Genomic DNA, 24,972 nt, shown 5'->3' on the forward strand with positions numbered 1-24,972 from the left:
TCAGTTTTTTCTTCAGAGCTTCAAGATGTCTGACAAGAAGGCCTTGTTCAGACCCTGCAGAACATGTGAGAAGAAGAGGGTCCATGTGGATGACTTACACAAGGACTGCATTTATTGCCTATATCCCAAGCATGAGGCAAAGACCTGTAAGATCTGTGTTACCTTCCCTGCCAAGACCTTAAGGGATAGGGAGGCCAGAGTCCTTTTGTGGCTTAAATCCTCTTCCAAGGATGATGATGACAGAGCCTCTACCTCTAGCAAGAGGGCGAGGTCTCAAGAGGATAAGATAAGTGAGGGGAGAAAGCATGTTAAGGCCTCCCACTCTACTTCAGGCTCTTCACAGAGATCCAAACATTCTGTCTCTGGAGCCTCAGCCACCAACGATCCGGCAAAGAAAACAGTGAGTAAGACTTCTACTGTCTCCTCTCCAGTTACCACTGTCTCCACTTCAACCTCTTCTTCTATGGACATGATATCCACTACGTCTATCACTACACCTATTGTGTCTACTAAAATCAGTATCGTGACAAAAAGAACTCTCGTAGACGACTCGTCGACGAAGACGTCGTCATCATCAAAAAACTCGTCATCTAAGAAGAGCCCGTCGACGAAGTCGGCGACGCCGCCGTCGACGACTGCCTCGTCGACGAAGAAAGCATCAACGTCTATCCCGTCGACGACGAGCCCGTCATTGGTTGCCTCGTCGACGACCGTCCCGTCGACGGTGGCTCCATCGACGACGAGTCCATCGACGATTGTCCCGTCGACGTCCAGCCCGTCGACGACAGCCCCGTCGACGGCAAGCCTATCGTCGACGATGCCCTCGTCGTCGATCTCGTCGACGATAAATCCGTCGACGACGACATCTTTTCAACAAATGGATGCGCCTTGGTCTCCGGGGTCATCAAGGTCGATGGAACCAGCTTTATTAAGACCTGCCACTGGGAATCAGGCCTTTTGTACGCCAATAGCGACAAAAAACTTTCAACTAGTGTCTTTTAAGAGGCAACAAGGTTCATACATATCTCCACTTATGCCTTCTCATCTTCTGGAAACCTATGCGGACGATGAAGAAGATGACTATGAGGATGATGATGATGAGGGTGCTTTTGGTGTGGCACGTCATCCATCCGAGCTTGTCATCAAGTGCCAAGATGATGATGAGGAGGATTCATACGCTGAGCACTATTACCAAGGGGATATCATAGTGCCTCATTCATTGGATCATCAGAGAAGGCCTAGAGTCCCGGAAGTCACTCAGTTGCCGCCTAATTTGATACAGGATTTACAGGCTATGCTGGCGGATTACAAACAGCGTTTTCCTCCGCAAGTACCTCAATCTGACACGGTAGCTCCTCCTCGGCAACAGCCACCGGCTTCTCCAATTGTGGACACTACGCAACCGGTCTTGCCTCCACAACCTCTGGATTCATCATCAGAAGAGGAGGTAGAAGATGGAGAGTTGCCTAACATTCCTTCATCGGACCCATGGGATGAATATGTTATACCCATGCCGTCCCCTCCGACTCCACAACCTTCAGATTCACCGCCTGAAGATGTAGGTGGTTTTCACAACCTGATGCAGAGGGCATCAACCAGGTTTAAGCTCCCTGTTACAGTGGAGCAAACGGAGTGTTTTCTCCATGACTTTAAAGAGGAAACAAGGAAGATATCTAGAGCCATTCCCATAATTGAGTTTATTTGGAAGGAAGGCATAAAGATAATGGAAAACCCTGCATCTGTGCCTGCTGTGTTACCCAGAATAGAAAAGAAATATCGTGCCCCGCTTTCTAGTCCGGCGTGTCTTATTGGCCATCCACGCCCGGATTCGGTAATTTCTCAAGCGGCGCAGCAAAGGTCAAAGAACCCAGCTACCCCTATTTCTACTCCACCAGATAAAGAGGGACGAAGATTAGACCTTATTGGGAAGAAGTTCTCCACTATGGCTGCAGCATCCATCAGGATAGCAAATTCAATGGCGATTATTGGACGCTACGATCGCCAAATGTGGTCGGAGATGGCTAGATTCATAGAGCTATTGCCAGAGGACTCAAGGCAAGAAGCCAGGAAAGTTTTAATGGAAGGAGAGCGGGCAGCGGAAGAATCCATCGACTGCGCTCTAGATATGGCGAATACGAACTTCAGGCAGTTGGCTGGAGCAGCCGTCCTGAGACGTCAAGGGTGGTTAAAAGCCACTACGTTTCGTCCGGAGGTTCAGTTGAAAATTCTGGACATGGCTTATGACGGAAAGTCTCTCTTTGGAAAACATGTCGATGAGGCTCTCCAGACGATTAAAACTGACACGGATACCGCAAAGTCGCTAGGATCCTTACAATATAAAAGAGGTGCGTTCAGAGGAGCTAGAGGACGAGGTTATTCTTCCAGGGGAAGTTATTACCAACAAGGCAGACAGTATCAACCACAATACCGTCAAAACTACCAGTCTGCTTACAGACAATCTGGATCGGCTGGTTTCTCTCGTCAAGGAGGAAGAAGGCGCGCAAACAACCAAGGACGAGACAGTCACAAGAAACAGTGAGAGCAATTGGGCGCCACCTCCAACCCCTTACCTTCCCGTGGGCGCGAAAATATCTGCTTTTCAACAACAATGGCAGAATATAACATCGGATCGGTGGGTGTTAGACTTGATCCAACATGGTCACACCCTAGAGTTCATCACCAAACCTCCACCAACTCCGCCCAGGGGCCCCCCTCCCCCTCGTCTTCACCTATTGTTCAAGGAGGTTCAAGCTATGCTACTCAAGAACGCAGTAGAGAAGGTTCCAATCCATCAGAGAGGGACGGGTTTCTATTCCCGTTTTTTCCTCGTAAAAAAGAAAACCGGGGAATGGCGACCGATCCTAGACCTGCGCAATCTGAACAAATATCTCAAGAAGCAGGGATTTCGAATGGTCACCCTCTCGGACATTCTCAGTTGCCTCAACGAGGGAGATTACATGGCCTCCTTGGACATGGAAGACGCATACTTCCACATCCCAATCCACCCAAACCATCGGAAGTACCTCCGTTTCACTGTGGCAGGCGCCCATTATCAATTCAAAGTTCTCCCATTCGGCCTCAAGTCGGCCCCAAGGATTTTCACGAAGTGCCTGGCCCCGGTGGCAGCAGCTCTTCGGGCAGCAAAAGTGCAGGTCTTCCCGTATTTGGACGACTGGCTAGTCAAAGGTCCATCAGAAGCCAAAGTGAGAGCCGACATTACGGCATGCTGCAATCTCTTCGCATCGCTAGGCCTCACAATCAACAAAACCAAGTCTCATATGCATCCGGAACAAAGCCTGTTGTTCCTAGGAGCTTGCCTAGACACGGTGGAATGCAAGGCATCCTTGTCTCGAGAGAGACAACTCCGTCTGCAGGCGTTAGCCAGAAAGCTGGCAAGAAGAAAGTCACTTTCAGTTCGCCTATATGCATCACTTCTGGGGATGTGTTCTTCAGCCATCAACCTCATTCCATTGGTGCGTCTAAAGATGCGACCGCTGCAAGAGGAGCTAAACTGTCAATTGCATCAAGCGACAGGTTCATTCGAGGACACCATCACAGTCACCAACAGGATGGTACACGCACTCCAATGGTGGTCTCAGATCAGCAATCTGGAGCAGGGGCTTCCATTCTTGCAGAATCCTCCGGATTTTATTCTTACAACGGATGCGTCCATGGAGGGTTGGGGTGGTCACCTCCAGGAACTGCAAGTGCAGGGACGATGGTCTCAGCAAGACAAGAGATGCCACATCAACAGCCTAGAGCTGAAAGCCATTTGTCTGTCTCTTCAAGCGTTCCTCCCCAGGATAGTGGAATCCTCGGTCTTAGTCAGAACGGACAACACCACAAGCATGTTTTATATCAACAAGCAGGGAGGAACGAGATCGGCAACACTATCCAAACAAGCCCAAGAGCTATGGAGGTGGTTAACAGTTCACAACATAACCCTCAAAGTGGAGCATGTCAGAGGCCTCTACAACACCTTGGCAGACAAACTGAGCAGAACTTTGTCAGAGTGCCACGAGTGGGAACTGGACAACGGCCAGTTGAACTATGTGTTTCAGAGATGGGGCAAACCCAGGTTGGACCTATTTGCGACCCAACAGAACAAGAAATGCCGGTACTACGCCAGCAGGTATCCTCAACAGGGGTCAAGGGGGAATGCCCTTTCGATGCGATGGTCAGGGACATATGCATACGCTTTCCCTCCGATCCCTCTGATTCCACGAGTGGTGCGCAAAATGAAAGTGGAGAGTTGTCGCCTTCTCCTCATTGCTCCCAAGTGGCCTCGCCAGTATTGGTTTCAGGAACTCATGCTACTTTCTCAGGAGCCACCGATCAAGCTGCGGGTAGTTCCGAAGCTACTATCACGCAACGAGGGTCAGGTACTTCACCCAGATCCTCAATCACTGAAATTGCACGCATGGCTCCTAACTTCTTAGAATTTGAGCATCTTCAAATTCCTCAGGAATGCCGGGACATTCTAGAGAAGGCAAGAGCCCAGAGTACATTAAAGACTTATCGTCTCAAGTGGAAGCGGTTCGAGGCATGTGGGCTGCTAAATTCATATCTTAGCATTAGATCGCCGCCTAGTGTTGGGCTCGGATGATTGCACATTGTTGTCCTGGAAGAGTCTTCGAAGTATCCTGAGATAGGTGGCTCCTCCCCTGGACTACAGTGCGCATGGGCATCGGCTCCATCCCCAGATTGTTTTTTTCCGCCATTGGGTTCGGATGTGGTCTCGACGTCTTACTGTCGGAACCAAGTAAAACTACCTTTTAGCGGCCAAAAGGCCTCGATTTTCTTGCGTCGGTATTGTCTGCGCACGGTCTCGAGTCTTCCGTCTCTTGGAGCCGGAATAAGCGGAGTTTTCTTCGCTCTCTGAACTTTGAGGCCTTCTCATCGCGACACGACTGCAAGCCTTTACGGACATGGAGCGGAGCCCGTTTAAGTACTGCCCGCTCTGTGGGTCCAAGTACCCACACATCGATCTACACCCCGTGTGTAACAAGTGCCTTTCGCCGGACCACGACGACGGCAAGTGCAAGGCCTGTGCACAGTTCCGCTCCAAGAAAACTCTCAAGCTTCGGCGCGCGGTGCGCTTGGAAGCTAGGCAAGCGGCCCCGGATCCGGAGAACATCTTCGGCGACCAGGAAGAAGAGGTCCAGGGTCACCATCTACAAATCTCCCCATCACAGACGGAGGTCGAGGCGGATCCGGGAGACGACGACGGAGTCGCGGGTCAAGTCCTCGAATACGTCGAAGAGGTAGGAGACGACGATGAGATTTATGGGGCCGCGGCAGACAGCTCGGGGGACGAGCTCTGCCCTGAAGGTTACGAAGATACCGACCGGGACACGGGATCGCCTGTCGGCCTTACCCAGGACCCGTTGCCGCAAGCCACAGCCCCGCCTTCAGGCCCGGCTACGGACTCACTTGCTGGGCACGCTGTTTCGAAACCGAAACTGAAACCATCGGGGTCGTCAACACCTAAAATGGCCGACCCGAAATCGAAACTGAAACCTAAGGACTCGAGTGTCCCTAAGATGGCTGCCGTGCCAGTGAAGAAATCGGTGCCCGTCGCCCCATCGGCTCCGTCGACCTCCGGTCCGCAGAAGCCGAGGAAGTCTGTCGATTCCGATGCTCCAAAATCGAAACCGACGCCCGAGGAAGGGGCCTCCAAGAAAGATGGTCGGCACGGATCAGCGGCTACGGCGCCGTCCAAGCCCGCCAAGGTCGGCTCCAAAGAGGCTACGCACAAGAAGTCTGCGCCCCGGCCTCAGGAATCGGAGGTGCCGAAGACGGTTTCCGCGCCCAAAACGCACAAGGCCCACGAAGAAGTCGGATCCGAGGGACCGCTCAAAGCATCCTTGTCGGCGACGAAACCCACTGGCAGTGTACCGTCCCCCATTGCGGAGTCACTGCAGTGGATCAGGGAGAAAGCCTTTGCTCCATCGGCTCCGATGCCATCACCGCAGCCGCAAAAGGACACTCCGGCAAAGCCTTCTGGAAAACTCCTCTTTCTCTTGCCACCTAAGGAGGCGCCGAAAGCGTTTTCGACGAAATCGGCTCCGAAACAGGGTTCCTCGCTGGCTGACCCTCTTCCACGCCGTGTACTCGAATCGGAAGACGATTCAGAGCGTTTCATCGATGCTGCCACCGGCAAGCTGACACTCTATAAAAGGAAGATCACTTCTGAGCCGGTGGACTCCTACATCATCCCACTGAAGAAAAAGAGGGTGCCCCTTGACGCCTCAGGCCTCACGGAACCGATCCAGCCTCCTCCAAGACGGAGCCCCACTCCCTCCCCAGAACACTCTGTGGGTGAGGGGTATGATGAGGATGAGCAGTACAATTTCCCTATCGATGAACCTGATGTACAACCGGATTCATACGATGACACTGGTGACCAGAACACCCAAGGTGTGGGCCAAGACCCGCAGACCTTTAATGCACGTGCATCCCCGACTGAGGACTCAGCAGGATTTCATGCACTAATTGAAAGGGCGGCGGCCAATCATGATGTGGACATGCATGCCGACCCGGTTGAGGAAGACTTCCTTTTCGACACCTTTGCAATATCTGAAAGGACAGTAAAAACACTTCCTATGCTGAAAGGTGTCCTCAAACATGCTGGGGACATTTTTAAGGAGCCTACGAGGGCGAGAGTGGTCAACCCTCGCATTGAAAAGAAGTACAGGCCTGCACCTGCGGACCCCGCCTACATCCGGGGACAATTGCCACTGGACTCTCTTGTGGTTGCCAATGCCAGGAAACGTGCCAACTCCCAGACAACGGGTGAAGCTCCTCCCCCGGATAAGGAGTCCAAAGTGCTAGAGGCAGGAGGCAAAAGAGTAGCTGCACAGGCAGCAAACTTTTGGCGCATAGCCAATACACAGGCGCTCCTGGCGCGTTACGATAGGGCGCACTACGACACCCTAGAACAGGTTATACAACACCTGCCCCCACAGTTCCAAGAAGGCACCAAAATGCTTATTGAGGAAGGAAAGCTAATATCAAACGCAGCCATCAAGTGTGCACTTGACGCTGCGGACACAGCTGCTAGGGCTATCAACACTAGCGTTATGCTGAGAAGACAAGCGTGGCTCCGCATCTCAGGGTTTAAGCAGGATATTCAGACAACAATTCTTAATCAGCCAGTCAATCCTGATAGTCTGTTTGGTCCGGATGTTGACACCACCCTAGAGAAAATAAAGAAAGACACAGAAACTGCTAAGTCTATGGGGGCCCTACAGTCCCAACAGTTTCGTGGCAGCAATTTTCGTCGCTCAGGTGCACGTGGCGTCACCAGAGGACAGATGGGTCAACAATCCCAGTTCTCCAAAGGTGGGGCGCAATCCTCGTTCACTAAACAGAACAAGGGAGGTTACAGGAATAACAGCAACAGAGGTCGCGGCAGAGGAAACAACAGCTCCCGCGCCTCTACTCCAAGCAAACAGTGACTCTCTGTCACTGCCCCCCGACCACCTAACACCTGTCGGGGGGAGACTGCAGCAGTTCCTGCCCGTCTGGAGAAACATCACCACAGACAGGTGGGTGCGACAACTAGTCCAGTATGGTTATTGCCTAGAGTTGAAATCCACTCCACCCAACATCCCACCAAGGCAAAGGCCTATGTCCGCAGAGCACTTGCACTTATTGCAGCAGGAAGTGGTGGCGATGCTGCAAAAAGGCGCAATCGAGCTCGTGCCGGTGGGGGAGGAAGGCACAGGGGTATATTCCCTGTACTTCCTTATTCCAAAGAAGGACGGTTCTCTCAGGCCCATTCTCGATCTACGTCCCCTCAACCTGTACATACTATCGGAACATTTCCACATGCTTACACTGCAGCAGATTCTTCCCTTGCTAAACCAGGGAGACTTCTTAGCAACCTTAGATCTCAAGGATGCTTATTTCCACATTCCACTACACCCGTCACACAGGAAATACCTCAGGTTCACTATTCAAGGCAGGCACTACCAGTTCAAAGTCCTACCCTTCGGAGTCACAACAGCCCGAGGGTGTTCACCAAGTGTCTAGCGACAGTGGCGGCGCACCTCAGGAGGCAGAATATCCATGTCTACCCATACCTAGACGACTGGCTCGTACAAGCCAAGTCAGAGCAACAGTGCGCCGCAGACATGTCGACTACAATTCGCCTGCTTCACGATCTGGGTTTCTCCCTGAACTACCCAAAATCGCATCTTCAGCCGGCACATGTCCGGCAGTTCCTGGGTGCTACGATCAACACCCTGACAGCCATGGCTCAGCCAAACCAAGTCAGAATCGACAGCATTCAGTCGCTGATCCAACGATTCAGACCACGACACTCCCTGCCAGCGAGAGTGTTCATGCAGTTGATAGGCATGATGGCCTCCTGCATCTTCATAGTCCCTCACGCACGGTTGCATATGCGCCCGCTCCAGGAGTGCTTAGCGAATCAGTGGACACAGGCTCGTGGGCAATTGACAGACCTAGTGTTGGTTACCAGTCGGGCATACGACTCTCTGCATTGGTGGACTCCACACAACCTTTGCAAGGGCCGACTGTTCCAAGAGCCTGTGCCGCAGATTATCCTGACAACGGACGCATCTCTCCAGGGATGGGGAGCTCATGTGCTCACTTACACAGTGCAGGGACTATGGACGACGCAGCAACAGAAGATGCACATCAACTATCTGGAACTGATGGCAATCTTCATGGCGCTCAAGTCCTTCATTGTACATCTGAGCAACAAGGTCGTGCTAGTCCGGACGGACAACATGACCGCGATGTACTACATTCAAAAGCAGGGAGGCACCCACTCGCCACAGCTGTCTCATCTGGCTCAGAGCATGTGGAAGTGGGCCATTCAGAGGAACATTTTCCTCATGGCAGAACACCTCCCAGGAAAGGACAATCAGATGGCGGATCTGCTCAGCAGATACAGCCATCAGATGCACGAGTGGGAGATACACCCTTCTGTTCTCCACCCGTACTTCCAGCAGTGGGGTCATCCGGAGATAGACCTGTTTGCCACAAAGGAGAACGCAAAATGCCGACTCTTTGCCGCCAGGTTCCCTCACCCACAGTCGCAGGGGAATGCGATATGGATGAACTGGTCAGGCAAATTTGCGTACGCTTTTCCGCCAGCCCCTCTAATACCGCTGGTCGCAAGAAAGCTAAGGCAGCACTCCATGACTCTCATCCTGGTTGCTCCAACGTGGGCACGCCAGGCTTGGTACACCACGTTCCTCGAGCTCTCAGTGGTGCCGCATCAAAGACTGCGCCTCACGCCCAGTCTTTTGACGCAGAACCATGGAGACATTCAGCATCCAGATCCACAACAGCTCAACCTGGCGATCTGGCTCCTGAAGTCCTAGAGTTTGGATACCTTAACCTACCTCCAGAATGCATGAGTATCATCAAGGAGGCGAGGAAACCAACTACTAGAGCATGCTATGCTGCTAAGTGGAAGCGTTTTGTCATCTACTGTACGTCCAATGACATCAACCCACTAGATGCATCTATCCCCAACATCATCTGCTATCTGCTACATCTCTACAAGTGCAATCTGGCGTACACTTCCATTAGGATACATCTATCAGCCATAGCGGCTTATCTTCAGAACAGGCAGCACCTCTCTGTCTTCAGAGTGCCCGCCATTAAAGCCTTCCTTGAAGGTCTGAAGAGAGTCATTCCCCCAAGGACACCACCAGCTCCGGTGTGGAACCTCAACGTCGTTCTCACCAGACTGATGGGACCACCATTTGAGCCACTGCACTCGTGTGAGCTCCAATTCCTTACGTGGAAAGTGGCCTTTCTTATAGCTATTACGTCTCTGAGGCGTGTCAGTGAGCTGCAAGCGCTCACAATACAAGAGCCATTAATTCAAATTCACCCAAATAGGGTAGTGCTACGCACTAACCCTAAATTCCTTCCTAAGGTGGTGTCACAGTTTCATCTAAATCAGACCATTGACTTACCAGCATTCTTTCAAAACCCGCAAACGGTGGCGGAAAGGATGCTCCATACCTTAGATGTACGAAGGGCGTTGATGTACTACATAGACAGGACACAACACTTTCGAAAGACAAAGCAACTCTTTGTTGCCTTCGCACCACAACACAAAGGCAACCCAATCTCCAAGGCAGGGATAGCCAGGTGGATTGTTAAGTGCATCCAGATATGTTATCAGAAAGCGAAGCGCACTTTAACAATACCCCCCAGGGCGCACTCCACGCGCAAACTGGGGGCATCCATGGCTTTCCTGGGGAACATTCCTTTGGAGGACATTTGCAGAGCAGCCACGTGGGTCACACCACACACCTTCACAAAACACTACTGTGTTGATGTGCATTCCAAACAGCAAGCTGCTGTAGGACAGGCTGTTCTCAAAACACTTTTTCAGGTTTCTGCAGCTGGCACGGGCAACCGCCGCTGATGGAGGGACTGCTATGTATTCTATGCTAAGATATGAATTTAGCAGCCCACATGCCTCGAACTGAATATGCTACTTACCAGTATGCATCTGTTCTTGGCATGTAGGGCTGCTAACATTCATATCGCCCGCCCTCCTCCCCGGTGCCTGTCGCAGCTGCAGATATACTATTGTATTTATTCATTAGCATGGACATCCTTTACACTTTCACTCCATCTTCTGCCACAATGGCGAAAAACAATCTGGGGATGGAGCCGATGCCCATGCGCACTGTAGTCCAGGGGAGGAGCCACCTATCTCAGGATACTTCGAAGACTCTTCCAGGACAACAATGTGCAATCATCCGAGCCCAACACTAGGCGGCGATCTAATGCTAAGATATGAATGTTAGCAGCCCTACATGCCAAGAACAGATGCATACTGGTAAGTAGCATATTCATTTTTGCGCATGGTGCATCTCTAGTGCTTTGCACCCTATAGAGGCACCGGCAGAAAAGATATTGCCCTATTTATTACACTTAGCGCAATCTGGCCTTTCTTTTTCATCAATAAAGGTCCACTTAGCGGCTTTATCCAGGTACAGAAAGAGGACCAATGCTCAGTCACTCTGCTCTTCATCGCTAATCAAGCAATTTATGAGAGGTCTGTTCCGGGCTTATCCACCAGTCAAGCCCTCACCACCGGAATGGGAGCTCAACACGGTTCTATCACAACTGATGAAACATCCGTTCGAGCCTATCCATAGAGCCGACCTCAAGTTCTTAACATGGAAGGTTGCTTTATTATTGGCGCTAACTTCCGCAAGAAGAGTGGGAGAAATTCAAGCTTTCACTATAAAGGAGCCCTTTTTGCATTTCTCCCAGGACTATGTCACTTTACGAACAAATCCAACATTCATACCGAAAGTGCCTTCCCAGTTTCATTTAAATGAACCTGTAAAGCTGAAAGTTTTCTTTCCAAACCCGTCAACCCCGGCTGAAAAGACATTGCATTCTTTAGACATCAAGAGATGCTTAAAATTCTATCTTCAGAGAACCAAAACTTTGAGAAGATCAGATCAATTGTTTGTGGCTTATGGTCAAAATACTTTGGGGAAAGCGGTCACTAAAGCCACAATTTCCAGATGGATCGCATCCGCGATTCAATTCTGCCACGTCAAGGCTAATCGACCATTGACAAGGTCTGTTCGATCTCACTCCACAAGAGCTGTAGCAGCGTCTGCGGCTTTATTTGCAGGAGTGACGCTTGAGAACATTTGCCGTGCTGCGACATGGAAGAATGTCCACACGTTTACAAGACACTACTGCCTACAATCAGCAAATCAGGATGATGCGGCAGTAGGTCAAGCTGTTTTACGTCACCTGTTTCCATAAGGAGTATGTTCAGGTACTGATGTTCACTTATTTCATTTAAAGTATATGCTTTTATTAGATTGTATTTATATATATATGAAAGCATTTAACATGTTGTGTTTTTGTTGTATGATGCCTAAGATTTCTTTCCAGAAAGAAAATGAGTAATGTCAATGTTGAACTTGAACGTGATGTAGTAATGGTTCAATCTCTAAGCGTTTGTTGGTTGTTGACGATACACTCATGGGGGTGCACTGCAATAAGTCTCCCACCATCCGCAACCGACTTTGCCTGGCTTACTGCTTGCTATTCTGATTCAGGCATGTGAATCTATGAAAGATACCCCAATACTGGATAAGAAAACAAGTTACTTACCTGTAACTTCAGTTATCCAGTATTGGTATCTTTCATAGATTCACATGCAACCCACCCTCCTCCCCGGAGAGTCAGTTCTCTTAGTTTGGGATACTTGTTCCCACTTGTGCTACGAAAATCTGAGGAGAGCTGGCTCTGCAGGGAAGGTTCTAGAGGGTGCTGTGAGCTGATTGGTTGGAGCAAAGACTTTGGGTCTTTTAGCATAAGGAGGTAGATAGGCTACTATAATATAGGCCTCAGGCCTTTTTTCTAGGGCCTACTACTGCAAAGTGCTTTTGGCACTGCTTTTTTATTTACCGTGGGACTCCCGCCTCGACGACGGGGAATGATTCAGGCATGTGAATCTATGAAAGATACCAATACTGGATAACTGAAGTTACAGGTAAGTAACTTGTTTTCTTCACCATCAGTCGTTTGAATGGATACGTGGAAAAAAGTGGTTGAGAGTTACTACTGTGAATGGATTAGTCTGTGTGCAACTCTTTGCTTCAGACAGGATTGGATTCTACAAAGCACACTGCACGATTACAGCTCTTGGATGAGAAAGCAGCACTCGTAAGAGTTGAGGTAAATGTTAATAGAAGGTAATCCGAATTAAAAACTGCTGATTGTCCTGCAAATGTGTCAAGCAAGAGCTATATTATCAGAAGGTTTGCGTAATTTGCATGTAGCAAGTGTAATAATTCTCTGAATGATGGATAGCCTAAAGGCACAAGTGAATCGAGTCCGCTTTGAAGTAAATTGCAACAATGTCTGGCAATTTGTGTTTGTCAAAATTGAGTAGTCGTGCAAAAGAATGCGAAATGTAATTTTGAGTGGCTTTATTGTGTGGCTTGCTTTCTAGCACCTTTCTAATACAGTTAAGGGTAGTAGAGTGGATTGGTTGGGTCACAAAATGCATGTGGTGGTTAAATGTGCTTTTGCTTTGTATGTTGTGTGTGCTTTTTTTTTCTATTCTGAACAGGCTACATGAAAAGGACCACCTTTTGAATGCCTCGTAATGGTGTGCCACAATGATACTCTGGAATAAAATAGTCTCTGCTTATTTGAGTTGCATCCATGCACTTATGATCTGTAGTGGAGAGACGACCAAATTGAATGGGCTACTTGTCACACATCTATATAACCTGAGTTAATGGCATTGTTCTAAAGAGCTTTGAGTGGTGGCAGTGAGTCGGCTTGCGACACGTGTCCAGATAAGTACCTAATTTTTGGGATAGGGTTACAATTGCCAGCCTGTCTGTTTGGATAATAGTGTGAAGCTCAGCCTGTCTGCTTGGAAAATAGTGTGAAGCTGGAACTTTGTTGGGAAGGTTTCTCCCTGGGGATAGGTTTGAGCTTGGGGAGAGGTGCGGGGGTCACAACCTGTCCAGTCTTTTCTGTTCACAGCCTCGTGGTATTGTGTTAACTTCACCAGTTAACAATAAAGAGCTGTTTGGAGCACAGATATTGATGCGTGAAGTAGGTACATTTTTTACATTTGCCTCCTAATGAAGGCATGAGGTTCTAGAGTCTTTTGTTTACCTAGTAAGATTTGCATTCAGAGTTTTCTCTGAGATTGTTTAATGAAGTGACCGTTGACATTTGTCTGGCTTCTGTGTTGCATCTTGGTGGGTTTTTTTCTGTTTGCATTTTGTCTTTGGTCGTTTTTCCCTTTACTTCAATAGGAATAAGCAAGAACAATTAAGGCAGACAAGGGGAGTAGAGCAAGACTCGTCTTTCACAGGTTCATTTAATAGCTTTGAATGGAGATGAAAATGATGCTTACAAGGTGGAAAGACGACACCAGTCCATCCGTGAAAAAGCAGTAGTGCGAGTATGTGGCAGATAAGTGCTCTGATCGCTGTGCCTTTTAGGGGGATCTTGTATTCCATTAGTAACGAGGCCAAAGCGTGCAAGAATGATCCCGGCTAGAGTTGGAGGAGTTGTCTTATTTTTCTACCCATAGCAGGAACTTGAAAAAGTGGTATCCTCTATAAAGCAGCAGCCCAAATAAGGAGACTTCTGAAGGGACGAGCAGGTGTAGTTCAGGTCTGTTGTATTTTCAACTAATTCATTTTCATGAAGTCTGCAGATGATGGATTGTTTCAAAATTGGCTGGAATTGTGAAGGATGCTTTTCTCTTTAGCGAAATAGTGTGCCTTTTTGAGCCAACCAAGATAATAAACAATTGAACATTTGTGATGTTGGGGAGGGATTTGCCCGTGCCTACTATGGGGATGGGCGGCTAAAACTTTCTCTTGTTGAGACATTTTTCAGAGCAGGCATTGGAGCTCCAAACAAGACCACGAAGAGGCTAATGGGAGAGAATTTTGCAACCAAAACTTTGCAACCAGATAACATGATGCAAGCAGAATGGAATTCTGGATCAATGTGAGACCAATTCAAATCAAATATCACTCAGTTCCAAATATGCAGTGGTTGGAGTTTGCAGCGAACAGTGGCGTGACTGTATAAGCTGTATGAGAAATGTTCACTAAAGAAATGCGTGTGCTTGGTCACGATCGCACAAGTAGAATTAATCAAAAGGAAAGTAACGAGTGCATCAAATCTACATTCTTAAAGCATTGAGTTTAATTCACTTCACCATCAGTCGTTTGAATGGATAAGTGGAAAAAAGTGGTTGAGAGTTACTACTGTGAATGGATTAGTCTGTGTGCAACTCTTTGCTTCAGACAGGATTGGATTCTACAAAGCACACTGCACGATTACAGCTCTTGGATGAGAAAGCAGCACTCGTAAGAGATGAGGTAAATGTTAATAGAAGGTAATCTGAATTAAAAACTGCTGATTTTTGTCCTGCAAATGTGTCAAGCAAGAGCTATATTATCAGAAGGTTTGCGTAATTTGCATGTAGCAAGTGTAATAATTCTCTGAATGATGGATAGCCTAAAGGCACAAGTGAATCGAGTCCGCTTTGAAGTAAATTGCAACAATGTCTGGCAATTTGTGTTTGTCAAAATTGAGTAGTCGTGCAAAAGAATGCAAAATGTAATTTTGAGTGGCTTTATTGTGTGGCTTGATTTCTAGCACCTTTCTAATACAGTTAAGGGTAGTAGAGTGGATTGGTTGGGTCACAAAATGCATGTGGTGGTTAAATGTGCTTTTGCTTTGTATGTTGTGTGTGCTTTTTTTTTTCTATTCTGAACAGGCTACATGAAAAGGACCACCTTTTGAATGCCTCGTAATGGTGTGCCACAATGATACTCTGGAATAAAATAGTCTCTGCTTATTTGAGTTGCATCCATGCACTTACGATCTGTAGTGGAGAGACGACCAAATTGAATGGGCTACTTGTCACACATCTATATAACCTGAGTTAATGGCATTGATCTAAAGAGCTTTGAGTGGTGGCAGTGAGTCGGCTTGCGACACGTGTCCAGATAAGTACCTAATTTTTGGGATAGGGTTACAATTGCCAGCCTGTCTGTTTGGATAATAGTGTGAAGCTCAGCCTGTCTGCTTGGAAAATAGTGTGAAGCTGGAACTTTGTTGGGAAGGTTTCTCCCTGGGGATAGGTTTGAGCTTGGGGAGAGGTGCGGGGGTCACAACCTGTCCAGTCTTTTCTGTTCACAGCCTCGTGGGATTGTGTTAACTTCACCAGTTAACAATAAAGAGCTGTTTGGAGCACAGATATTGATGCGTGAAGTAGGTAAATTTTTTACATTTGCCTCCTAATGAAGGCAGGAGGTTCTAGAGTCTTTTGTTTACCTAGTAAGATTTGCATTCAGAGTTTTCTCTGAGATTGTTTAATGAAGTGACCGTTGACATTTATTGTCTGGCTTCTGTGTTGCATCTTGGTGTTTTTTTTGTCTGTTTGCATTTTGTCTTTGGTCGTTTTTCCCTTTACTTCAATAGGAATAAGCAAGAACAATTAAGGCAGACAAGGGGAGTAGAGCAAGACTTGTCTTTCACAGGTTCATTTAATAGCTTTGAATGGAGATGAAAATGATGCTTACAAGGTGGAAAGACGACACCAGTCCATCCGTGAAAAAGCAGTAGTGCGAGTACGTGGCAGATAAGTGCTCTGATCGCTGTGCCTTTTAGGGGGATCTTGTATTTCATTAGTATCGAGGCCAAAGCGTGCAAGAATGATCCCGGCTAGAGTTGGAGGAGTTGTCTTATTTTTCTACCCATAGCAGGAACTTGAAAAAGTGGTATCGTCTATAAAGCAGCAGCCCAAATAAGGAGACTTCTGAAGGGACAAGCAGGTGTAGTTCAGGTCTGTTGTATTTTCAACTAATTCATTTTCATGAAGTCTGCAGATGATGGATTGTTTCAAAATTGGCTGGAATTGTGAAGGATGCTTTTCTCTTTAGCGAAATAGTGTGCCTTTTTGAGCCAACCAAGATAATAAACAATTGAACATTTGTGATGTTGGGGAGGGATTTGCCCTTGCCTACTATAAGGATGGGCGGCCAAAACTTTCTCTTGTTGAGACATTTTTCAGAGCAGGCATTGGAGCTCCAAACAAGACCACGAAGAGGCTAATGGGAGAGAATTTTGCAACCAAAACTTTGCAACCAGATAACATGATGCAAGCAGAATGGAATTCTGGATCAATGTGAGACCAATTCAAATCAAATATCACTCAGTTCCAAATATGCAGTGGTTGGAGTTTGCAGCGAACAGTGGCGTGACTGTATAAGCTGTATGAGAAATGTTCACTAAAGAAATGCGTGTGCTTGGTCACGATCGCACAAGTAGAATTAATCAAAAGGAAAGTAACGAGTGCATCAAATCTACATTCTTAAAGCATTGAGTTTAATTCACTTCACCATCAGTCGTTTGAATGGATAAGTGGAAAAAAGTGGTTGAGAGTTACTACTGTGAATGGATTAGTCTGTGTGCAACTCTTTGCTTCAGACAGGATTGGATTCTACAAAGCACACTGCACGATTACAGCTCTTGGATGAGAAAGCAGCACTCGTAAGAGATGAGGTAAATGTTAATAGAAGGTAATCTGAATTAAAAACTGCTGATTTTTGTCCTGCAAATGTGTCAAGCAAGAGCTATATTATCAGAAGGTTTGCGTAATTTGCATGTAGCAAGTGTAATAATTCTCTGAATGATGGATAGCCTAAAGGCACAAGTGAATCGAGTCCGCTTTGAAGTAAATTGCAACAATGTCTGGCAATTTGTGTTTGTCAAAATTGAGTAGTCGTGCAAAAGAATGCAAAATGTAATTTTGAGTGGCTTTATTGTGTGGCTTGCTTTCTAGCACCTTTCTAATACAGTTAAGGGTAGTAGAGTGGATTGGTTGGGTCACAAAATGCATGTGGTGGTTAAATGTGCTTTTGCTTTGTATGTTGTGTGTGCTTTTTTTTTTCTATTCTGAACAGGCTACATGAAAAGGACCACCTTTTGAATGCCTCGTAATGGTGTGCCACAATGATACTCTGGAATAAAATAGTCTCTGCTTATTTGAGTTGCATCCATGCACTTACGATCTGTAGTGGAGAGACGACCAAATTGAATGGGCTACTTGTCACACATCTATATAACCTGAGTTAATGGCATTGATCTAAAGAGCTTTGAGTGGTGGCAGTGAGTCGGCTTGCGACACGTGTCCAGATAAGTACCTAATTTTTGGGATAGGGTTACAATTGCCAGCCTGTCTGTTTGGATAATAGTGTGAAGCTCAGCCTGTCTGCTTGGAAAATAGTGTGAAGCTGGAACTTTGTTGGGAAGGTTTCTCCCTGGGGATAGGTTTGAGCTTGGGGAGAGGTGCGGGGGTCACAACCTGTCCAGTCTTTTCTGTTCACAGCCTCGTGGGATTGTGTTAACTTCACCAGTTAACAATAAAGAGCTGTTTGGAGCACAGATATTGATGCGTGAAGTAGGTAAATTTTTTACATTTGCCTCCTAATGAAGGCAGGAGGTTCTAGAGTCTTTTGTTTACCTAGTAAGATTTGCATTCAGAGTTTTCTCTGAGATTGTTTAATGAAGTGACCGTTGACATTTATTGTCTGGCTTCTGTGTTGCATCTTGGTGTTTTTTTTGTCTGTTTGCATTTTGTCTTTGGTCGTTTTTCCCTTTACTTCAATAGGAATAAGCAAGAACAATTAAGGCAGACAAGGGGAGTAGAGCAAGACTTGTCTTTCACAGGTTCATTTAATAGCTTTGAATGGAGATGAAAATGATGCTTACAAGGTGGAAAGACGACACCAGTCCATCCGTGAAAAAGCAGTAGTGCGAGTACGTGGCAGATAAGTGCTCTGATCGCTGTGCCTTTTAGGGGGATCTTGTATTTCATTAGTATCGAGGCCAAAGCGTGCAAGAATGATCCCGGCTAGAGTTGGAGGAGTTGTCTTATTTTTCTACCCATAGCAGGAACTTGAAAAAGTGGTATCGTCTATAAAGCAGCAGCCCAAATAAGGAGACTTCTGAAGGGACAAGCAGGTGTAGTTCAGGTCTGTTGTATTTTCAACTAATTCATTTTCATGAAGTCTGCAGATGATGGATTGTTTCAAAATTGGCTGGAATTGTGAAGGATGCTTTTCTCTTTAGCGAAATAGTGTGCCTTTTTGAGCCAACCAAGATAATAAACAATTGAACATTTGTGATGTTGGGGAGGGATTTGCCCTTGCCTACTATAAGGATGGGCGGCCAAAACTTTCTCTTGTTGAGACATTTTTCAGAGCAGGCATTGGAGCTCCAAACAAGACCACGAAGAGGCTAATGGGAGAGAATTTTGCAACCAAAACTTTGCAACCAGATAACATGATGCAAGCAGAATGGAATTCTGGATCAATGTGAGACCAATTCAAATCAAATATCACTCAGTTCCAAATATGCAGTGGTTGGAGTTTGCAGCGAACAGTGGCAGCGAACAGTGGCGTGACTGTATAAGCAGTATGAGAAATGTTCACTAAAAAAATGCGTGTGCTTGGTCAGGATCGCACAAGTAGAATTAATCAAAAGGAAAGTAACGAGTGCATCAAATCTACATTCTTAAAGCATTGAGTTAAATTCACTTCACCATCAGTCGTTTGAATGGATACGTGGAAAAAAGTGGTTGAGAGTTACTACTGTGAATGGATTAGTCTGTGTGCAACTCTTTGCTTCAGACAGGATTGGATTCTACAAAGCACACTGCACGATTACAGCTCTTGGATGAGAAAGCAGCACTCGTAAGAGTTGAGGTAAATGTTAATAGAAGGTAATCCGAATTAAAAACTGCTGATTTTTGTCCTGCAAATGTGTCAAGCAAGAGCTATATTATCAGAAGGTTTGCGTAATTTGCATGTAGCAAGTGTAATAATTCTCTGAATGATGGATAGCCTAAAGGCACAAGTGAATCGAGTCCGCTTTGAAGTAAATTGCAACAATGTCTGTCAATTTGTGTTTGTCAAAATTGAGTAGTCGTGCAAAAGAATGCGAAATGTAATTTTGAGTGGCTTTATTGTGTGGCTTGCTTTCTAGCACCTTTCTAATACAGTTAAGGGTAGTAGAGTGGATTGGTTGGGTCACAAAATGCATGTGGTGGTTAAATGTGCTTTTGCTTTGTATGTTGTGTGTGCTTTTTTTTTCTATTCTGAACAGGCTACATGAAAAGGACCACCTTTTGAATGCCTCGTAATGGTGTGCCACAATGATACTCTGGAATAAAATAGTCTCTGCTTATTTGAGTTGCATCCATGCACTTATGATCTGTAGTGGAGAGACGACCAAATTGAATGGGCTACTTGTCACACATCTATATAACCTGAGTTAATGGCATTGATCTAAAGAGCTTTGAGTGGTGGCAGTGAGTCGGCTTGCGACACGTGTCCAGATAAGTACCTAATTTTTGGGATAGGGTTACAATTGCCAGCCTGTCTGTTTGGATAATAGTGTGAAGCTCAGCCTGTCTGCTTGGAAAATAGTGTGAAGCTGGAACTTTGTTGGGAAGGTTTCTCCCTGGGGATAGGTTTGAGCTTGGGGAGAGGTGCGGGGGTCACAACCTGTCCAGTCTTTTCTGTTCACAGCCTCGTGGTATTGTGTTAACTTCACCAGTTAACAATAAAGAGCTGTTTGGAGCACAGATATTGATGCGTGAAGTAGGTACATTTTTTACATTTGCCTCCTAATGAAGGCATGAGGTTCTAGAGTCTTTTGTTTACCTAGTAATATTTGCATTCAGAGTTTTCTCTGAGATTGTTTAATGAAGTGACCGTTGACATTTGTCTGGCTTCTGTGTTGCATCTTGGTGGTTTTTTTTCTGTTTGCATTTTGTCTTTGGTCGTTTTTCCCTTTACTTCAATAGGAATAAGCAAGAACAATTAAGGCAGACAAGGGGAGTAGAGCAAGACTTGTCTTTCACAGGTTCATTTAATAGCTTTGAATGGAGATGAAAATGATGCTTACAAGGTGGAAAGACGACACCAGTCCATCCGTGAAAAAGCAGTAGTGCGAGTACGTGGCAGATAAGTGCTCTGATCGCTGTGCCTTTTAGGGGGATCTTGTATTTCATTAGTATCGAGGCCAAAGCGTGCAAGAATGATCCCGGCTAGAGTTGGAGGAGTTGTCTTATTTTTCTACCCATAGCAGGAACTTGAAAAAGTGGTATCCTCTATAAAGCAGCAGCCCAAATAAGGAGACTTCTGAAGGGACAAGCAGGTGTAGTTCAGGTCTGTTGTATTTTCAACTAATTCATTTTCATGAAGTCTGCAGATGATGAATTGTTTCAAAATTGGCTGGAATTGTGAAGGATGCTTTTCTCTTTAGCGAAATAGTGTGCCTTTTTGAGCCAACCAAGATAATAAACAATTGAACATTTGTGATGTTGGGGAGGGATTTGCCCTTGCCTACTATGGGGATGGGTGGCCAAAACTTTCTCTTGTTGAGACATTTTTCAGAGCAGGCATTGGAGCTACAAACAAGACCACGAAGAGGCTAATGGGAGAGAATTTTGCAACCAAAACTTTGCAACCAGATAACATGATGCAAGCAGAATGGAATTCTGGATCAATGTGAGACCAATTCAAATCAAATATCACTCAGTTCCAAATATGCAGTGGTTGGAGTTTGCAGCGAACAGTGGCGTGACTGTATAAGCAGTATGAGAAATGTTCACTAAAAAAATGCGTGTGCTTGGTCACGATCGCACAAGTAGAATTAATCAAAAGGAAAGTAACGAGTGCATCAAATCTACATTCTTAAAGCATTGAGTTAAATTCACTTCACCATCAGTCGTTTGAATGGATACGTGGAAAAAAGTGGTTGAGAGTTACTACTGTGAATGGATTAGTCTGTGTGCAACTCTTTGCTTCAGACAGGATTGGATTCTACAAAGCACACTGCACGATTACAGCTCTTGGATGAGAAAGCAGCACTCGTAAGAGATGAGGTAAATGTTAATAGAAGGTAATCCGAATTAAAAACTGCTGATTTTTGTCCTGCAAATGTGTCAAGCAAGAGCTATATTATCAGAAGGTTTGCGTAATTTGCATGTAGCAAGTGTAATAATTCTCTGAATGATGGATAGCCTAAAGGCACAAGTGAATCGAGTCCGCTTTGAAGTAAATTGCAACAATGTCTGGCAATTTGTGTTTGTCAAAATTGAGTAGTCGTGCAAAAGAATGCAAAATGTAATTTTGAGTGGCTTTATTGTGTGGCTTGCTTTCTAGCACCTTTCTAATACAGTTAAGGGTAGTAGAGTGGATTGGTTGGGTCACAAAATGCATGTGGAGGTTAAATGTGCTTTTGCTTTGTATGTTGTGTGTGCTTTTTTTTTTCTATTCTGAACAGGCTACATGAAAAGGACCACCTTTTGAATGCCTCGTAATGGTGTGCCACAATGATACTCTGGAATAAAATAGTCTCTGCTTATTTGAGTTGCATCCATGCACTTGCGATCTGTAGTGGAGAGACGACCAAATTGAATGGGCTACTTGTCACACATCTATATAACCTGAGTTAATGGCATTGATCTAAAGAGCTTTGAGTGGTGGCAGTGAGTCGGCTTGCGACACGTGTCCAGATAAGTACCTAATTTTTGGGATAGGGTTACAATTGCCAGCCTGTCTGTTTGGATAATAGTGTGAAGCTCAGCCTGTCTGCTTGGAAAATACTGTGAAGCTGGAACTTTGTTGGGAAGGTTTCTCCCTGGGGATAGGTTTGAGCTTGGGGAGAGGTGCGGGGGTCACAACCTGTCAAGTCTTTTCTGTTCACAGCCTCGTGGGATTGTGTTAACTTCACCAGTTAACAATAAAGAGCTGTTTGGAGCACAGATATTGATGCGTGAAGTAGGTACATTTTTTACATTTGCCTCCTAATGAAGGCATGAGGTTCTAGAGTCTTTTGTTTACCTAGTAAGATTTGCATTCAGAGTTTTCTCTGAGATTGTTTAATGAAGTGACCGTTGACATTTATTGTCTGGCTTCTGTGTTGCATCTTGGTGTTTTTTTTGTCTGTTTGCATTTTGTCTTTGGTCGTTTTTCCCTTTACTTCAATAGGAATAAGCAAGAACAATTAAGGCAGACAAGGGGAGTAGAGCAAGACTTGTCTTTCACAGGTTCATTTAATAGCTTTGAATGGAGATGAAAATGATGCTTACAAGGTGGAAAGACGACACCAGTCCATCCGTGAAAAAGCAGTAGTGCGAGTACGTGGCAGATAAGTGCTCTGATCGCTGTGCCTTTTAGGGGGATCTTGTATTTCATTAGTATCGAGGCCAAAGCGTGCAAGAATGATCCCGGCTAGAGTTGGAGGAGTTGTCTTATTTTTCTACCCATAGCAGGAACTTGAAAAAGTGGTATCCTCTATAAAGCAGCAGCCCAAATAAGGAGACTTCTGAAGGGACAAGCAGGTGTAGTTCAGGTCTGTTGTATTTTCAACTAATTCATTTTCATGAAGTCTGCAGATGATGGATTGTTTCAAAATTGGCTGGAATTGTGAAGGATGCTTTTCTCTTTAGCGAAATAGTGTGCCTTTTTGAGCCAACCAAGATAATAAACAATTGAACATTTGTGATGTTGGGGAGGGATTTGCCCTTGCCTACTATAAGGATGGGCGGCCAAAACTTTCTCTTGTTGAGACATTTTTCAGAGCAGGCATTGGAGCTCCAAACAATACCACGAAGAGGCTAATGGGAGAGAATTTTGCAACCAAAACTTTGCAACCAGATAACATGATGCAAGCAGAATGGAATTCTGGATCAATGTGAGACCAATTCAAATCAAATATCACTCAGTTCCAAATATGCAGTGGTTGGAGTTTGCAGCGAACAGTGGCGTGACTGTATAAGCAGTATGAGAAATGTTCACTAAAAAAATGCGTGTGCTTGGTCACGATCGCACAAGTAGAATTAATCAAAAGGAAAGTAACGAGTGCATCAAATCTACATTCTTAAAGCATTGAGTTAAATTCACTTCACCATCAGTCGTTTGAATGGATACGTGGAAAAAAGTGGTTGAGAGTTACTACTGTGAATGGATTAGTCTGTGTGCAACTCTTTGCTTCAGACAGGATTGGATTCTACAAAGCACACTGCACGATTACAGCTCTTGGATGAGAAAGCAGCACTCGTAAGAGATGAGGTAAATGTTAATAGAAGGTAATCCGAATTAAAAACTGCTGATTTTTGTGCTGCAAATGTGTCAAGCAAGAGCTATATTATCAGGTTTGCGTAATTTGCATGTAGCAAGTGTAATAATTCTCTGAATGATGGATAGCCTAAAGGCACAAGTGAATCGAGTCCGCTTTGAAGTAAATTGCAACAATGTCTGGCAATTTGTGTTTGTCAAAATTGAGTAGTCGTGCAAAAGAATGCAAAATGTAATTTTGAGTGGCTTTATTGTGTGGCTTGCTTTCTAGCACCTTTCTAATACAGTTAAGGGTAGTAGAGTGGATTGGTTGGGTCACAAAATGCATGTGGTGGTTAAATGTGCTTTTGCTTTGTATGTTGTGTGTGCTTTTTTTTTTTCTATTCTGAACAGGCTACATGAAAAGGACCACCTTTTGAATGCCTCGTAATGGTGTGCCAGAATGAGACTCTGGAATAAAATAGTCTCTGCTTATTTGAGTTGCATCCATGCACTTACGATCTGTAGTGGAGAGATGACCAAATTGAATGGGCTACTTGTCACACATCTATATAACCTGAGTTAATGGCATTGATCTAAAGAGCTTTGAGTGGTGGCAGTGAGTCGGCTTGCGACACGTGTCCAGATAAGTACCTAATTTTTGGGATAGGGTTACAATTGCCAGCCTGTCTGTTTGGATAATAGTGTGAAGCTCAGCCTGTCTGCTTGGAAAATAGTAAGAAGCTGGAACTTTGTTGGGAAGGTTTCTCCCTGGGGATAGGTTTGAGCTTGGGGAGAGGTGCGGGGGTCACAACCTGTCCAGTCTTTTCTGTTCACAGCCTCGTGGGATTGTGTTAACTTCACCAGTTAACAATAAAGAGCTGTTTGGAGCACAGATATTGATGCGTGAAGTAGGTACATTTTTTACATTTGCCTCCTAATGAAGGCATGAGGTTCTAGAGTATTTTGTTTACCTAGTAAGATTTGCATTCAGAGTTTTCTCTGAGATTGTTTAATGAAGTGACCGTTGACATTTAATGTCTGGCTTCTGTGTTGCATCTTGGTGGGTTTTTTTTCTGTTTGCATTTTGTCTTTGGTCGTTTTTCCCTTTACTTCAATAGGAATAAGCAAGAACAATTAAGGCAGACAAGGGGAGTAGAGCAAGACTTGTCTTTCACAGGTTCATTTAATAGCTTTGAATGGAGATGAAAATGATGCTTACAAGGTGGAAAGACGACACCAGTCCATCCGTGAAAAAGCAGTAGTGCGAGTACGTGGCAGATAAGTGCTCTGATCGCTGTGCCTTTTAGGGGGATCTTGT

At 45.6% G+C, this 24,972-nt stretch overlaps 1 protein-coding gene across 1 annotated transcript in view; it reads left to right on the forward strand.

Moving 5' to 3' along the window:
- LOC144784935 (uncharacterized) overlaps positions 1-24,972 on the forward strand; it is an 85,087-nt gene that overhangs the window by 57,071 nt on the left and 3,044 nt on the right. The window lies entirely within an intron of this gene.

Source organism: Lissotriton helveticus, chromosome 10 (genome assembly GCF_964261635.1).
Source record: "Lissotriton helveticus chromosome 10, aLisHel1.1, whole genome shotgun sequence".
Lineage (NCBI taxonomy): Eukaryota > Metazoa > Chordata > Amphibia > Caudata > Salamandridae > Lissotriton > Lissotriton helveticus.